The 18,835-nt window shown below is 39.3% G+C and overlaps 1 pseudogene; it reads left to right on the top strand.

The window, feature by feature from the left end:
• Positions 1-704: 704 nt before the first annotated feature.
• Positions 705-15,020, top strand: LOC124966094 (RNA exonuclease 5-like; annotated as a pseudogene).
• Positions 15,021-18,835: the final 3,815 nt, after the last annotated feature.

The raw sequence follows: 18,835 nt of genomic DNA, 5'->3' as shown, positions 1-18,835 counted from the left end.
TAACTTATTATCTTCTTGAGCCCCAGTTCCCAAAACTCTTCTGTCTTGTTTTCAACTTCTGTTTTGTGTTTCACATACCCTGTTAAGTTAGTCCCCAGGCCAGGATAGAGGTGGTGGGGAGGCGGTTAATAGAGAAAAGAAGGGAATTATGGATGATGCTAGAAAGTCAGTCCTCATCTGCTATATTTTATTTCTTTCCACTTCAATAGAACTTTACAGTTTAAAATATATTATTGCATTTGATTTTCACCATACTCATAAGGGGCAGAAAAGACATTACTGTGGTATACCCTCATGAGAAGAGAACTTTTGAGGTTCCATCAAGCAAGTATAGGGACTTGGATCCTTGCTCAAAGAAAAGGAAGACTGTTCCACGTATAGGCTTTGGAGGGACTGACATAAGGAGGAAAGGGATGCCTACATAGTCATTCAGGTCAGTGGAAAAAATCCTGGCAATCAGTTCAGTGACAGATGCTTTGGCCAGATGGCCCTCTCATTTGTTTTACACATGAGGAAACTGAGGCCCATTCACTCAAAAGATTCACTAGATAAATATTTATTGAGCACTGTGCTCAAGATACAGTATGTAAAGTTGCATTCTGACAAGGAAGCAGAAATAGCCAAATGGATGATTGTTTTGAAGGAAAAACAATATAAAAGAGCTGAGTGTTATTTTAGATAGAGTCAATGGAGTCTTCTCTAAGATGCCACTCAAGTACATACCTGAAGGCAATGAGGCAATTAGCCTGTCAATAGCCAGGGTAAGTATATTCCATGTAAAGGGAATGGTAAGTGCAAAGGCTCTGAACATACTTGGAGAGCTAAGCAGGGAGGCCAGTGTGACAGAGAAGTAAGGCAAGAGCAGGAGGAGATGAGGTCAGTCACATGGACTAGGGGAAGAGATAACGTAAGGCCTCAGAAGTCCCAATACAAATTCTCAATTTTATTCAAAATGTGATAGGAAACCATTATAGGTTTTGGACAAGGTAGTACACAGTCCACCTAGCATATCTTAAACCATCACCTGCCTGCTGTATTGAGAAATGATTGTAAATAGGACAAGAGTAAGACAAGGATATTGATCAAGGCATGAGCTGATGTGGCAAAATAAAAAAAGCTGAAGGTAGCTTGGACTTGTGGTGTTGGTGGTAAAAAGAAATCAGAATCCAGTTATTTCTCTAAAAGCTTAGAGAATTTCAGAAGAATTGAGTATAGACGTCTGAGACAAAGAGGAACCAAGGGTCACTCTGGTTTGGGGTCTGAATATATGGATGGATTATAGTCCCTTAATTTACACTAGACATCAGCAGTCTTTTATGTAAAGGGCTAGATGGTAAATGAATTTGAACACACAGGCCATAAAATATCCATTGTAACTATAGCCATAGAAGTCACAGAGAGTAAGTAAATGAATGTACATGACTGTATTCCAATGAAACTTTATTTATAAAAGTGGGCATTTTCCCTACTCTGGCTTAGATGAAAAAGACTGTGGGATATTCAGGATGGTGCATGGATGGCTTGTGGCAGATTATGTGTCCAAAGAATGGCCACAACAGAGTACTATATGTTGTTTTGTAATATGACTTTGCCAGTGCCTCCTCAAGGAGTAGAGCCTATTTACTTTTCCTTTAAATCTAGACTGGTCTTTTTGCTTCTTCAATAAGATGAAGCAAAAATAATTGTGTGTCCTCTAAAACTAGGTCACAAGAAACCTTGAAGCATCTGCTTTTATCCCTTAGAATGTTCATGTTTGAGAATACAACTGCCATGCTCTAAGGAAATCCAAGCAGCTAGTGGACTGTAAAGAGGATGATTTAATTAACTGAGGTCCCAGTCAATGGCCAGCATATGAACCAACCATTTTTGAAGTGGTATCTCCAGCCCTATTAGTCACTCCAACTGATGCCAGGTACAGCAAAGATGAGCTGTCTTCATAAATCCCTGCTCAACTTAAAATATTATAAGTAAATAAGTAACCATTGTTGCATTAAGTCACTATGTTTTGGGGATAGTTTTGGCAACAGATACCGAAACAGGAAGTGCAACTGTCAAATTTCACAAGGTTATGCTGTGATAACAAATGACCCAAAGTCTCAGTGGCTTACCACAACAAATCTTTATTTCTTGCTTGTGGATATGTTGCATGCCAAACATTAGCTTTGCTCCATGTTTTCTTTATTCAAGAACCTAGCTGAAGGAGGAACTCCTGTCCTCAGTCTAGTTGAAGAGAAGGAAAAGTGCATTTGTGGAACTATACAACATATATTAAAGTATCCACTCAGGCATGGTTTATGTCATTTCCACTCACATTTCCTTAGTCAAAGCAAGTCATGTGGCCTAGTTAGCCCTCAATAGGACAGGAAGATACCCTCATTTCATGAGGAAGCACTGTGAGTCAGAAGGCAATGGGAAGGAATGTCCAACTCTTATAGCAAGGCAGTTAATAGTTGAGACCAGTAATACCACCTATAACTGAGGGGAAATCAGGAGTTCATTCTGGACATGTTATGTTTGAGATGTCTATTTGACATATAAATATAAGTAATTGGTAAAGGATTGGATATGATTCCAGAGTTCAGAAAAGAGTTTGGGAACAGATATTTATTTGACAGTAATGAGCATAGATGAATCATGAGACCGATTGAGAGCACCTACAGTGCAGATTAATTAGAAAAGAGATGGGGTCTGAGGACTGAGTTCTGTGGTATTCCAATTCCAACATTTACAGGTTTTGAAGAGAAAGCAGCAGCAACAATGAAGACAAGAAACCACCAGTGGGGTAGGAAGGAAACTAGGAGAGTGTAGTGTTACATGAAACAAGCGAAAATGGTGTTTCAAGCAGGAGGCATCATGATACCAGACCTTAAATTACGCTACAGAGCTATAGCAACAAAAACAGCAAGGTGGCAGATGCGGAGGCAGCACCTTGTGCTCACTTCTCCACTTCTCTCCAGCATTTCAGAGACTCAGGGGCATGGAGAGTGGATTTAGGCAGAGAAGCTGCTAGGTAGCATCCCTTCTCCTTTTGGCCAGAAGGCCGGCATCACTGGCATCATTGGGGAGCCTTTTGGAATCTGACCTTGGACGCGGATGGAGCCAGAGCCAAAGACTGGGAGACTCCCCAGGAAGGGCAGGAAGAGGAGTTGACAGGTCCCCAACAGACTGATTGGGGCACCCAGGGTGAGGAGAGCCCATTGGGTTCTTGAGAACAGGCAGCCTGAGGCCAAGAGGGCCCGCTTGTCTACCATTTTATTTGCTGAAAACTGAAGCAACCCATGGGCAGCTATGTGAATTGCTGAAGTATGCAGTTTTGGGTAAACCCCATGTTCCTAAACCCAGGTGGTGCCAACTTTTTTACCAAAACCATCTGAACAGCATAGTGGTTTTTATTCTTCAAGGAATGAGTCAGCTACATTTCTATAGGTTCTACTTGGAATTTGGATTTCTCAGAAAAGCTTTCACACATAAATTCTTCTTGCCTCCTCTATCATCTAAATTTTCTAGCTGATAACATTGGGCAACAAAAATAAACAGCTGGAGATTTGCCCAAGACCATTGAAGGATCTTTACTTTCTGCTAGTTCAAAAACCAGCATCAACCTGCAGAACGACCCCATCATTCATTTCCTTCTGACAAGGAAATGAAAACATTTCACTTCCCATTACAAGGTTCTCCTGACTATGAAGACTTTATACCTACCAAATGTAATGGTTCCATAACAGACAATAGTCCTCTCTTTGGGCTCGACTGTGAAATGTGTGTCACATCCAGAGGAAGAGAATTAACACACATCTCACTGGTTGCTGAAGGAGGCTGCTGTGTTATGGATGAACTGGTCAAACCTGATCTACAAGATTGTAGACTACCAGTGAAAGCTTTTCAAGAATCACAAAGAAAATTCTTAACCCAGTGTCAACCAAACTTAAAGACATACAGAGGCAGTTAAAAGCATTGCTTCCTCCTGATGCTGTGTTAGTAGGCCATTCTCTAGACCAGGATCTCTGAGCATTGAAAATGACACATCCATATGTTACTGAAAACTCATTGCTTTATGTCAGAGAGTAGGGCAGAAAATTTAAGCTCAAGTTCTTAGCCAAAGCTATTTTGGGGAAGGATACACAGTGTTCAAACAGACCCAGTCATGATGCCACAGAAGATGTTGGAATAGTCCTTGAACTGGCTTGGTATTTCCTCAAGTATGGCCCAAAGGAGATTGCAGAACTCAAGCTGGAGGCACTAACTAGTCTCCAAGCACTACAAGCAGCAGGCCAAAAGCCAAGAAATACAAGAGAAGTGGTTCAGCACCCAAACAGAAGTGTTTTAGAATGCTTAGATTCAGTGGGTCAGAAGCTCCTTTTCTAGGCCCAGGAGACAGATCATATTGAACTTTCCGCTTCTGGAAACTGTCAAACTATTAAGTGCCTTTCAGATAAAGAGGTCTTTGAGCAGGCCAGAATGGGTAATTCCTCTGTTCCCCCTCAGCATTGTCCAGTTCTCTTTTGAGCTTTTTCCACCTCTCCTCACTGAGGAGATGAACAAAAGGAATGAGGATCAAGTGCACAGAGATGTCAACTTTTATGCCGGGCCATTTAGCAAAAATTGTAACCTAAGTGCTCTTGAGAGGCTATTTAAGAGCTTTGGCCCAGTCCATTCAATGACTCTTGTTCTTGAAACACATCATCCTCATCTCTACGTTCAGTATGAAGTCCTAGGAGCTGCCCAGCTGGCCATAGAGTCCTTGAATGGCATTCTGGTGGAAGGTATCACCATCGAGGTGCAGAGACCTGTGACGGAGCTTACACTTGATTGTGACACACTTCTTAATCAGCTGGAATGAGATTCTGAGAACCAAGATACTATTTACCTGTCTGGAGTTGGTGAAACCTTCAAAGAACATCTGTTGCAGTCGCCAAACCTCATCCTTGGCCTGGAAGCTGTGATCTTGCTTAAAGATCTTAAAAGTGGAAAACAGAAAAAATACTATTTCCTGAAATTCAAAAGTTTTGGCAGTGCCCAGAGGGCCCTCCACATTCTCATGGGCAAGGACTGAAAGCTGAAAGGCAGGCATGCCCTGACCCCAGGCACCTCCATGCGTGCCTTAGGGGCTTACCACCTGAATCAAGAAGACCCCCAGATCTTAGAGTTATACCTAGTCCCTCAGAACAGGAGGTCTTGCAGACTCTGAAGGTGGACCATCTGAAGATAGCATCCCGGTGCTGGAGTCAGAGGATTGGAAAGCTCTACCAAAGCCTGGGCTCAGGCACCCTTTGCCTCATCCTCCTGCCAGGAAATAATAGCACTCATGGCTCATTCTGGGCTAGGACTAATGGGAATAAAAGATGAAGAGGAAAGCATCACCCCATGCATGGGTTTGTTGGTCTGCCCACCACTTTTCCATGTGCCATTTCTTATCTCTCACAGGCAATGGCAGAGAAGATGGTCAGGCTGCAGCTTCTCTAAAGACTGCTGGGCCTCTTCATTTAGTGGACAAGTTTTTTGGGGAAAGTTGGTGTACCAACTAAGGAGTCTAATCCATTTACATGGCATGTACAAGTTTTCAATAAATGTCTGAAATTCAAGCCTTCCTCATCTTAAACAGGGTGAGGAAGGAAACTAGCTTTAAAAAAAAAACAGTATGGTAGTAGCATCAAAAAGACATAAAGACCAATGGAACAGAATAGAAGACAAAGACAACCACATAAATACAGTTATCTCATACTAGACAATGGTACCAGAAACAGACATTGGAGAAAAGATAGCCTCTTCAACAGATGGTGCTGGGAAAACTGGAAATCCATATGTAGCAAAATGAAATTAAAACTCTATCTCTCACCCTGAACAAACTCAAAGTGAATCAAGGACCAAGGCATTTGACCAGAGACCCTGAACTTACTAGAAGAAAATATAGCTCCAACTCTCCATGCTGGCTTAGGAACTGACTTCCTTAATAAGACTCCTAAAGTGCAAGAAGTAAAATAAAAAATCAATAAATGGGATGGTATTAAACTAGAAAGTTTCTTCACAGCAAAGAAAACAATGTGAAGAGAAAGCCTACAGAATGGGAGAAAACTTTTGCCACCTGCACCTCAGAGCATTAATCTCCATGATTTGTAAAGAATTCAAAAACTTGACACTAAGAAAACCCAGTTAATAAATGGGCAAAGAAACTGAGCAGACACTTCACAGAATAAGAAATAAGAATTGTCAACAAATATTTGAAAAAATGTTCAACATCACTAGCAATTAGAGAAATGCAAATTAAAACTCCACTGAGATTTCATTTCACTCCAGTGAGAATGGCAATACTCAAGAATACAAGCAACATCCTCTGTTCATAAAAGAATACATGACCAGTGTAACTCCACATGATGTACAACCATAAGAATGGGAAGTTATACTCCATGTATGTAAAGTATATCAAAATACATTCTACTGTCATGTATAACTAAAAAGAACATAATTTTAAAAAAAACACAAGCAACAGTAACTGTTGGCAAGGATGTGGGGAAAAGGGTACACTGATGCATTGCTGGTAGGACTGCAAATTGGTGCAACCACTCTGGAGAGCAGTATGGAGATTCCTCAAAAAACCAGGAATTGAACCACCATTTGACCCAGTTATCCTACTCAATATATATCCAAAGGACTTAAAATCAGCACACTACAGTGACAGTCACATCAATGTTTACAGCAGCTCAATTCACAATAGCCAAGCTATGGAACCAACCTGGGTGCCCTTCAACAAATGAATGGATAAAGCAAATGTTGTATATATACAAAATGGAATATTACTCAGCCATGAAGAAGGATGACTTTATGACATTCTCTGGTAAATGGATGAATCTGGGGACTAGCATGCTAAATGAATTAAACCAATCCTTAAAAACCAAAGGTCAAATGTTCTTTCTGATATGTAGATGCTAACACACAATAAGAGGGATGGGGAAGAATAGAAGTTCATTGGATTAGACAAAGGGGAATGAAGGGAAGGAAGGGGAGATGGGAATAAGAAAGACAGTAGAATGAATTGGACATAACATTCCTACATTCATACGTGAGTTCATGACCACTGAAATTCCACATCATATACAACAACAAGAATGGGATCCTAATTAGAATAAGTTATACTCCATTTTTAAAAGTATGTCAAAATATACTCTACTATCATATATCTAAAAAGAATAAATAAAAAATATACAAATGCTGTTTCAAGAAGGGAAGAGTCAACTCAGTCTAGGGTGCTGAAATAAGTAAGACAATGCCTATTAACCAATGGACTTGGTAGCATCAAAGTCACTGACATCTGCAAGAGAAGTTTCAATGGAGTGCAGAAGAACAAGGCTATACCATGAAGGATAAGGAGAAACTGTCAAGTGAGAAAGTAAAAACACCACATAGACAATAATCTTTTGAGGTATATTCCTGGAAAGGAGTAGATAAATAGGGAAGTAGCTAGAGCAGGATGAATGATCAAAAGAAGTCTTAAAATAGAAAATAAAATAGCAAGGTTATGTGATGTTTCAGTCAGTACAGTAAGAGATCATGGATAATGTAGTGAGTGGCTCAGAGAGGTCAAGTAACTTTCCATGATCATGTAGCAGGTATGGAGCCAGGATGAGAATTTAGATCTCCTCATTACCACTCTGGTTTTCTTTCTGCTATTGTGTCTCCTAACAAAATTGCCCTTACCCATGACAGTATGTGAGGATCACAGAGTAGAAGGTCAGCACTAGTTTAAACACCACCAAACACCCAATGAGAACTATCCATTGGGAATTCACAAATGGCAGAGAAGTTCAGCAATGTGCATCCCAAAGAATGGGGAAAGAGTCTCCCATAACATCACTATCATAAGTGGTATTTGCATATGCACTTTTATAAGGTGTAGCATCTTGTCCCATTTACATCAGCTTTCAAGAAGTTTGCCTCAGTGAACTTGAAATGTGATGTTCTTCAGAACTTGCAAGATATTGCCAGTTACTTCTTCCAGAATCAAAGGAGAAAAATATCCTGCATTATTTCAATAGCTCCAACAAGATGAACCTAAAGCCAGGTTTCACTTTTCTGTTTGGCTTCTACCAAGAAGTAAGAGAAGGAGAGGTTCTGGATGCATTCCCTCTAAAAACTTCTAATTACTGAGATTATTAAAATTCACCATTTTCTCTGTTTCCTTGGGCCTTTCTGTCATTGGATTTAATGGCATCAGCATCAAGAAGAAGCTTCAGAATCTCAACTGTTACCCTTGATGCTCACTGACCCTCACCAATATCTGCATCTAGAGATGATTTTCATGTGCCCATCAGTATCAAAATCCTCCATGGCTTTCTCACCCTAACTTCAAATCCCCTTGAACTCTCCCAGCATGTGCCTAGAGCTTCCATAATGCTGTCAAGAGTACAGGAGAGTCTGAAACATCCCTTACACCACTGGGAAGAGACAGGACACTTGAGAGGTGATCTCATGCCCTTCCTATGAGACCTGCCTAAATGTATCCCCATTTCCATTCTAGGTGACACCCCATGGAGAAACCTTGGACTCTTTCATCTCTTTTCTTTTTCATGCCTGGGAATAAAGCACAAAACTCTCTAACCTAATATCCCCAAACTTAACCTGAGGAGTTATCCAGGGGCCAGTTCATAATGGCTCCCTGGAGACACTTATGTGCATCTCTGTCCAACTTCAGAATCAATGATATTACATGGTAATTTGACATTGGTGACGGGAGTATTTACACCATAGACATTGGCAAATCCTACAAATCAGGGTCCTTTTTCCCTTGAAGTACCATCTGTTCAATATTTGTCAGCACATCTTAGTTTGGGAATGAGAGGTGATCACAGAGCCCCTTCTCAAGGACATACCAATGTCTAAGTCTCTGTGTGTCTGTGTCTCTATCTCTCTCCCCGCTTTCTGCCCCCCTTTCTGCCTTCCTTTCATTTGCCTGTCTGTGGAATCTTCTAAGTATAATTCCCTAGAACAGTGATCAGGATTATTTCTAAAATCTACTGTTTAGCTCCCACCTCCACACATTCTAATTTAATTGGTATGGGTGCAACCTTGGCATTGGGGAGTTGATGTGGGTGCATCATTGCCATTGGGGAATTTTTAAAGCTCCCCAGGTGATTCTAATGCATAGCAAAGTTTGGGAACAACTGTTTTTTTTTTTTATTGTAAGCAAATGGGATACATATTGTTTCTCTGTACATGGCGTAAAGGCATACCATTTGTGTAATCATAAATTTACATAGGGTAATGCTGTTTGATTCATACTGTTATTTTTCCTTTCCCCCCACCCCTCCCACCTCTCTTTTTCCTCTATACAGTCCTTCCTTCCTCCATTCTTGCCCCCCTCCCTAACCCTAACTCTAACCCTAACACTAACCCCTCCCACTCCCCATTATGTGTCATCATCCACTTATCAGCGAGATCATTCGTCCTTTGGTTTTTTGAGATTGGCTTATCTCACTTAGCATGATATTCTCCAATTTCATCCATTTGCCTGCAAATGCCATCATTTTATCATTCTTTATGGCTCAGTAATATTCCATTGTATATATATACCACAGTTTCTTTATCCATTCATCAATTGAAGGACATCTAGGTTGGTTCCACAATCTGGCTATTGTGAACTGAGCAGCTATGAACATTGATGTGGCTGTATCTCTGTAATATGCTGATTTTAAGTCCTTTGGGTATAGGCCAAGGAGTGGGATAGCTGGGTCAAATGGTGGTTCCATTCCAAGTTTTCTAAGGAGTCTCCACACTGCTTTCCAGAGTGGCTGCACTAATTTGCAGCCCCACCAGCAATGTATGAGTGTACCTTTCTCCCCACATCCTCGCCAACACCTGTTGTTGCTTGTATTCTTGATAATCGCCATTCTAATTGGGGTGAGATGGAATCAGGGTGGTTTTGATTTGCATTTCTTATTACTAGAGATGTTGAACATTTTTCCATATGTTTGTTGATTGCTTGTAGATCTTCTTCTGTGAAGTGTCTATTCATTTCCTTAGCCCATTTGTCAATTGGATTATTTGCATTCTTGGTGTAGAGTTTTTTGAGTTCTTTATAGATTCTGGAGATTAGTGCTCTATCTGAAGTATGATTGGCAAAGATTTTCTCCCACTCTGTAGGCTCTTTCTTCGCATTGCTGATAGTTTCCTTTGCTGAGAGAAAGCTTTTTAGTTTGAATCTATCCCAGTTATTGATTCTTGCTTTTATTTCTTGTGCTATGGGAGTCCTGTTGAGGAAGTCTGGTCCTAAGTCGACATGTTGAAGCTCTGGACCTACTTTTCCTTCTATAAGATGCAAGGTCTCTGGTCTGATTCTGAGGTCCTTAATCCATTTTGAGTTTAGTTTTGTGCATGGTGAGAGATATGGGTTTAGTTTCATTCTGTTGCATATGGATTTCCAATTCTCCCAGCACCATTTGTTGAAGAGGCTATCTTTTCTCCATTGCATATTTTTGGTCCCTTTGTCTAGTATGAGAAAATTGTATTTATTTGGGTTTGTGTCCATGTCCTCTATTCTGTACCATTGATCCACCTTTCTATTTTGGTACCAATACCATGCCATTTTTGTTACTATTGCTTTGTAGTAGAGTTGAAGATCTGGTATTGCGATACCCCCTGCTTCACTCTTTCTGCCAAGGATTGCTTTAGCTATTCTGGGTTTTTTTATTCTTCCAGATGAATTTAATAATTGCTTGCTCTATTTCTGTAAGGTACATCATTGGGATTTTAATTGGAATTGCATTGAATCTGTATAGCACTTTTGGTAGTATGGCCATTTTGACAATATTAATTCTTCCTATCCAAGAACATGGGAGATCTTTCCATCTTCTGAGGTTTTCTTTAATTTCTTTCTTTAGTGTTCTGTAGTTCTCATTGTAGAGGTCTTTCACCTCTTTTGTGAGATTGATTCCCAAGTATTTTATTTTATTTTTTGATGCTATTGTGAATGGGGTAGTTTTCCTAAATTCTCTTTCTGAAGATTCATCACTTATGTATAAAAATGCCTTAGATTTATGTGCGGGAACAACTGTTTTAAGAGAATGGCTCCCCATCCTTGCTGCACATTACCATCATCTGGGCAGTTTAAAAAATACATATAAATGAATGTTCATCAAAAATCAGTTAAAATTGAGTTTTTGCAGTTGAAGTCCATGCACGAGTAGGTTGTAAAATACCCCCAGGTGATTCTGATGCAAGGACATTGAGAACCACTGGTTTGTAGCATAAATTTTGGCTCTGCTAGTCTTACAATTATATTGGCAAAACTCAAAGTCTTTTCTCTGAATGTGTTAGAAACAAAAGCTGTGGAATGCAATTTCTTTCTCTGTTATGCTGCTGCAGCTACCCTACTGCCTTGCAGGCAATCTGTATAAAAAGGTTTCATTACCACCTCAGTGGTGTGAGAAAGAGAGTTAAATGTGAATTCCTGTGAATGAATGACATGGTTACTACCTCAATATTGCTTTGCTATAAGAATTTAAAGCTTTCAAATCTACATTCTCTTGTTTCCTTCAGGCGAAAGGTGGGAAATGGAATAACCTCTAGGCTTCTGGGTTTTTGTTCATTTGCTTTCTTAGTTCAGGTTGCTTTCATCCTGTTCTTATTTTTCAAAAGCTGAGTACACTCAAGATCTTGTGGCACTGAATCTCTAGTTTGTAACCAACTGGTTTTGCTTTCTGAAAGTATGTTCCTCTAAAATGCACAATAAAACTTCGGGTTTTTATTCTTTTTTTTTTTTTTACCAGAAATTAGGTTTCTTACTAACTCTCATGATTTTACATTCTTACAGCACAATAAGTCCTCAATTCACTTCTCCCTATGTTCCCCTTCCATTGAGATTTATTTAAGAGTCCATCCAACAGATCCTTAAGTTCAGTGAGGTTGGTGGTGGTAGTGACTAAATTTAGTCAACAACTGTATTTTTTCAGTGTGATGTTGAGATATACCCCATAAATACAATAGGCCCACCTCAACAAAGTCATTTCACAGATGCAAAGACCATTTCAGATGCAAAATGGGAAGTAGCCTTTTCAAGTCAGACTGATGTGGATTTGAATCCCAAAAGTGCCACAAAATAGATATGGAATTTTGGCCAGTTACTTGGCCTCTCTGGGCTTTTCTTTTCCTTCGTTAATCAGACATAAGAATGCTTCTGTTGGAGGGGTATTACAAGGATTATAGTTAATGTATTTAGAGGTAGCAATGTAATACATTAATGGGCTTTTAAATAAGCCACATCACCATACCATATAGTGTATTCATGTGCTTTCCTCAGAGAAATAATAAACTTTCATTTTTTCCCTTTTGTTTTACTATATTTGCTGTCACTAACCTCTACCTAGCATTCTGTGTACCATGCACGTGGCCAGAGGTTTTAATAAAGAGAGGGCAGAAAGGCAAGAAGAAAAGAGTTGGATGTGCAATATATGACTTGCCAATTCTTGTTTTCAAGCCCCCAAAATCATTGACAAAAATTAATGTGTAAACTAGAATTGTTCCACTAGAAAATGATTTGGATGTCCTCTTGTTCTTATTTCTGGAATTCCCCATTTTCCAGTGCTCTTCTAACTCTTGGTGACATAGGAAACCTCTCTTGGATATCAGAGTCAGTTTCTTCTATTCTGTGCATCTCCTGCTGCACTTGGTTTTAACCTTCACAGAGAACTTTCCATGTTTTGATCTAAAATTTTCCCGTACAGATTTGTGTCTTTCCCCTTCTTCAGTGTTTCTCAACCTTAGCTGCACTTTGGAATCACCTGGGAAGTTTTAAAAATTGAGAATGTGGCTTGGGCATGGGTTTTTTAAGGTAACTGTAATCTATGACTCAGGTTGTGACTCCCTCCCCACAACACTCTCCTTAGACTGTGAGCACCATAAAAGCAGTTTCATGTCCTAGTGCATAGTATGGTGGCTGGTTCAATAGCTGTTCAATAAATGTTGACTAGTACTTAACCTCTTGTAATTTCTGATTCTTTCCCAACCAAGGAAGGAAGTGATTGAGCTATCCACAGCATTCTGATCCTAGAGAATTAAGTCCAACAATCCCAGGGGCTCTCATAATTAGATTCTCATCATCACTAGTTGGCCCAGGTACTGGAAAATGATCACCAATTGTAGTCCCCCAATCATTGCTTCACTATTAAATAGATACAGAATAATTCTGTGTCCTTCAGAAGCCTTGGAGTGATCTGTCATCAATCCTGTTCTCAAGGGAGATTTGAGAATTTCCTCCCAGGAAATGCTCAATAGAAGCAAAAGGAATACTGTAGCAATATTTCCCTCTCAGTGAACAACCCCATCCATGTTGAAGTATGTCAGCACATCAATAAACTTGGCAACATGAGGCCTTGTTTCATGACCTCCAATGTACCTCATGCCTGCTTATTTGTTTCATTTGGGACACAATTAATGGATATTTTGAATGGATAATTTGTGTAAGATTCTGAGTTGAGTGCTATGAGAAATCCAAGGAAGATTTGGTATAATGAAAATACATCAAAACTGCATAGTACTTTCAAGTTTGCAAAGCAGTCATACACATGGCACTATGCAAACTCAATCCTGCAAAAGAATCCTATGCAACTGGTTCATATGCCAATAAACTTACAAAGTTATCCAGTCCTCCTTCCTTGTCTTTGTCATGGTTACAGCAAATGTTAACACTTTGGTTTCCACATCTAATGCCAGCCTCATAATAAAACAAGTTATTCCTTGTCCAGGGATAATTTAAGAAGTTCTAGAAAGATATTACAGCCAAAAATACCTACCTTCCTTCACCCACATCTGAAGTTCCAGCATTTGAGATTCTTCCCTTCCCAATATTCTGCTGGAAAGTGTAAGACAAAATTCTCATGACATAATGAATTTATCAGCTGCTTCCTTATTCCTAGAAACATGGGAGTAGAGCAGGGTCAGTGAACAATTGTTTGGAAGAGGATAAATAAAGAGATGCTAGGAAGTCTGGAAAAATAATTTCCCCACCTCCATATCCCACTTAAGGCCAGAGCTACATTTCTGCTTTGGGCAAAGTGATCATGCAATCCAAATGTCCAAAAGGAGGCTTAAATCCACTCCTGTCTCAGAAATCTCCTTAAGTTGCTAACTTTCACTTGCTTGACATACTTTGTTTGTATTGTTAAGTCTTCTGAATATGAATTGCATATAAATGCCTCCAGATCGCCTGAAGGGGGAAATAGCATTTCTCATCAAGGGCCTTATAGGTGTTTTGTATGGGACAACTCTCCTTCATGCTATACATTTCCTCTTCCCTCCTTCAACTCAGCAAATGGAAGTAGTATGCCCCCCCCAGTCATTGTGACAATCAAAAGTGCTCCCATGCACTTCCAAATGCTCACTTCTAGAAGAGTTGTACTGACGTGGGCTGAAAATCACTCATTTTACACCCTAAGCAAACAAGACACAAAAGGTTCACAGCCATCTTGTAGAGGCATTTGGTCTGCAGAATTTGAAGTTGTCATCTTACCCCGCCACCTTCATTAACAAAACAAATATTAGAAATTATTCAATCACATAAAGGCTTTTTACTAGAAACAAACCAGAGATTTCCTCTCCCCTCTTGTGAGAGCTTAGACATCACATGTATTCCTCATAAGCTTTCCCTGAATCCAGTTGTTCCCAATAAAACTCAGAAATCTCTTTAGTTTGAGACCTTCAAAGAGAGTTACTGAAAGAGGGATGCCTGAGAAGTTAATGAATACAACTTGAACTTGACCTCTGGAAGTTGTCTACAGGAAGAACTTTTCAGTGTCCCCCAGGGGGTGCCCTAACCCCTTCACAAGTCTACTAGCCCTGTGTTTTGTGTGTGATTAGGTTGGTCTGTAAACCAGTTCCATTATCAGAAGGTTGTTGGCAAAGAACAGATCTGGAGTGTGAGCCCCTTGGGAGTCAACGGTCAGCTCTGGTGGCCCTATGGCACTTTGGCAGCACTGAAGTCTCATAATGTACCCTTCTCCCAGCAGAGCTTGATTATTGTGGGCCATGGGTGATCCCAAGGTGAAGCCAGACTATCCTGTTTCCAGGTGATGAGTCTCAAATTAGCCTAATTTCCCAAACTACCAAGAATTCCTTTGCAAGGTCTCCTGAATGCTTCTATTTGATGTGATATTTAAATTAATATCACCAAAAAAAGAATCAGAATTCCATTTCTCCAATTCCCCATGGCTAACCAATAACTTGAGTTAGTCCAAGTGTAAATGCTAAAGCAATGTCCTTGATGGTACAAAGTTTTGTTCTCACCTTCTGAGAACAGATGTTGGACAAAGTCACTTTTTCTGCATCCTTCCAATTTCTATGTATTTCTTTTTTTTATTAAAATATTTTTACAGACACATTTTGATTCATTGTACACAAATAGGGTACAACTTTTCATTTCTATGGTTGTACACAATGTAGATTCACACCATTCATGTAATCATACATATATACAGGGTAATACTGTCTGTTTCATTTCTATGTATTTCTTTTTTGTAAATTTCTAAGGAAGACCCAGCAATGCTACTTAGGCATATATCTAAAATAAGTACTCAAGCAACCTTGTTTTGTACATTGTCTACAAAAATATCTCTTCAAGAATAGTCATAAAAGCTGTGCTCATAGTAAACAGAAACTGAGAGTCAACTCATCAACAGGAGACCAGAGAAACTGTGGTACATCCATACAACTAATACCACCTAGCAATAAAAAGTAGTACTACAACATGGATGAATCAAATGCGTTAAGTTAAGCAAAAGTCATCAGACTAAAGAAATGAGTACATCTATCCATATGTACGTCAAAAACAACTGAAAAGAATCTGTGTCTTAAAATCAATAGTGCTTACCTCTGGAAGAGGGTGTTATTTGGGAAGAAGCATGAGAAATTTTTCAGGGGTGATAAAATTTTTCTATATTTTTATCTAGATGATAGTTACATGAGTATATACATTTTTAAAATTCATCAAGCTATGCACTTAAAATTTGTGCATTTCACTGTGGGTAAATAATTGTTCAATAAAAAAAATCCAGAAAAAAAGCATAAATATACTTAGAAGCCTCAGTGAAACATTCGTCTTGTGTGCAGGAATATATGTGATTCCCAATGTTTATACTAATAATTTTCCCACCTATGTCATACTTTGTGAAATCATGGTTTTAGGCTTTCCTCTGAATTACATAATTTAACTGAAATTGGCAGGAGCTCTTTCTTGTACAGAGCTGTTTGAACCTGGGAGTAATCCATGAGAGTAAGTAAAATCCCTCGCATTAAGTTGTCTCACTTTAAAAAATAAGAATAGCTAAGGAGGCACTTCTTCCTTATCCTCAAAACTTTGCCAGGAATCTTTGGGCTAGGCCTCCTTTTATGAGGCCTACTGAACTCTACAATGACCATTGAAGCAATAATTGCCTTGTGCCCCAAGTCTCTTCCTTCTCAAATTCAGACTTTGCCCATGTGAATAATGTATGATGAGTCTTGTTAGGAACACAGTCTCTACCTGATTGAATGCCCCTTTCAGTCTTTCAAAAGGCAATAAAGCAATTTAGTGATCTAAAATTGTTTTCTCAAGCAAGCATTTAATTACTACACAATTGCCCAGGCCATGCATCTGAACTGGCAATTGCTAAAGCAAGAATAATTTGAAAATGAAGAAACTATTTAGAGAATCATATTACTGTTGTACATAACAGCACAGTGGACTTTTTGACTACCTCTCACATCTTTTTATCACAGTAAAAGAAATTAGAATTTCAAAGGCAGTTATTGCAGCATTTCTTATGGGTTTTTGTTTCTCAACAGGCTAAGAAGAAGTTGATGAAAGCTTGATTTATTATTGCATGTCAGAGTTCAAGGCCACTCGCTGAGCTCAGCAGAGGCAAACCCATCAAGAAGCCAGTCTGGGTAAATGACAATGTTCCAGTGATTTTTCATATTTTATCAAAATGTGAATGCATTAAGCACATTAAGTTGCAGCTACAAAACCTGAAAAGTTTTTAATTCACATGTCTACAGGTCATTAGATAATTTAAATCGAAGATTAAAATTGTAAAACAATGGCTTTTTTTTTTTTTTTAACCAGGGATTGAACTCAGGGGCACTTAACCACTGAGTCACATCCCCAGCCCTTTTTATTTATTTTGAGATAGGGCCTCACTAAGTTACTGAGTTTGGCCTCAAATGTGCAATCCTCCTGCCTCAGCCTCTGAGCCACTGGGATTACAGACATGAATTACCATGCCCAGCTGCAGTGGCTTTTTAAGGAGGAATTAAACCAGAAAACCAAGATCTACCAGTAGTTCTTTAGAAGCTGGGATGCATGTACACTGATTGCATGAGTACTGTTTAGATGGAGTATTCCAAGAGTGAACCCTGAGACTTGTATTTGTGTGCAAGCAATAGACCAAGGAAGAGCTCCCAGGAGATACTCGTAAGGGTAAGAGGTGATCAGGACAGGGAAGAGGAGAGAGCCAAAAGACATTATGATGCCAGGCTTCTGGATGCCACGGGAAACTCAGGCGTATAAATCCCACTGCAAGGCATGAGAACCCGAGTCAGTCATTTTCTAATGTACCTGGGTGGAGGTAGGAGGAGATAAATTTTCTGTAATTTTGGGCACTCTCCTAGAACCTGAGTGTTAACTCTAGTAGCTCTGAGAACAGGCGTCTGATGAAAGTTGAATGTAGTTATGTATGGTAAATGTTTTACCAGCTGGAGGATGGAGGGAAAGAACCTAGATTTGTTCCATGGTATAAAATACTCCCACTTTAGTCAATGTCAAACTACTGACTTGGTATCACTGAACATGAGGGAGTTGGAAAGAAATGCATGGTAACACCCCCCATCATATAGTATTTCTACTGTACAAATACATTAGTCACAAATAACCTTAAGAACATAGGTATTGCTGGGTGTGGTGGCACATGCCTATAATCCCAGAGGTTTGGGAGGCTGAGGCAATAGGATCACAAGTTCAAAGCCAGCCTCAGCAATAGTGAGGCACTAAGCAACTCAGTGAGACTCTGTCTCTAAATAAAATACAAATAGGACTGGGATGTGGTTCAGTGGTTGAGTGCCCCTGAGTTCAATCTCCAGTACAAAAAAAAAAAAAAAAACCCATAGATACTAGTAGTATGTAGCAAAATAATTAGGGAATAAAGAGTTTGGGATATTTGTAATCTTTGTGTAATATAATTTCATAATGTCAATTCTCATTATTCACAGTAGTTACATTCTAAAAAGTTGCTGCAAGCACTGAATTAATAAATATTAAATCAATGCTTCTAGGAGAAATACAAAGTTAGGTTTCTATGAGCCTCTGGTAAAAACATTTTCACCAACCAATCAATATGTAACCTTGTTTTATATGTATTTCTATTTAAAGACACCTTGTCAGATACATATTGCTGACTCATTAACATTGGACTTGTGGCCAATAGCACTATAACTCATGTGTGAATGAAGTTTATCTAACACCTGTACTTACTCCATAAAGCACATCATGGCCTTTTGGTTCTTCTGAACACTAAACAGCACTTCAGCACTCTGCTTGGGGGCCATTTTAACAGCAAAATCACCCACAAAAAGCACAGAAATGTGAAAACCCTGGCACTAAATTTGTCATGCAAAGGACATTTATTTATAGTATGAGAGCTGAAACAAGAAATCCTTATTCAGCTTTAGCCAGGGACATGACATGGGGCAGCTCAAACTTTTCACAACTCTTCACATGCCCATGTTCACAAATGACCACAAGTATTGACTTAAGGGTTATGAATAAATTATATTGAATAGGCAAATTTACAAATACAGAATCCATGAATAAAAGTCA

The sequence above is a fragment of the Sciurus carolinensis genome, chromosome 16, assembly GCF_902686445.1.
Source record: "Sciurus carolinensis chromosome 16, mSciCar1.2, whole genome shotgun sequence".
In the NCBI taxonomy this organism is placed as follows: Eukaryota; Metazoa; Chordata; class Mammalia; order Rodentia; family Sciuridae; genus Sciurus; species Sciurus carolinensis.
The sequence above is the reverse complement of the archived record's forward strand: the minus strand, read 5'-3'. Positions and strand labels throughout refer to the sequence as shown.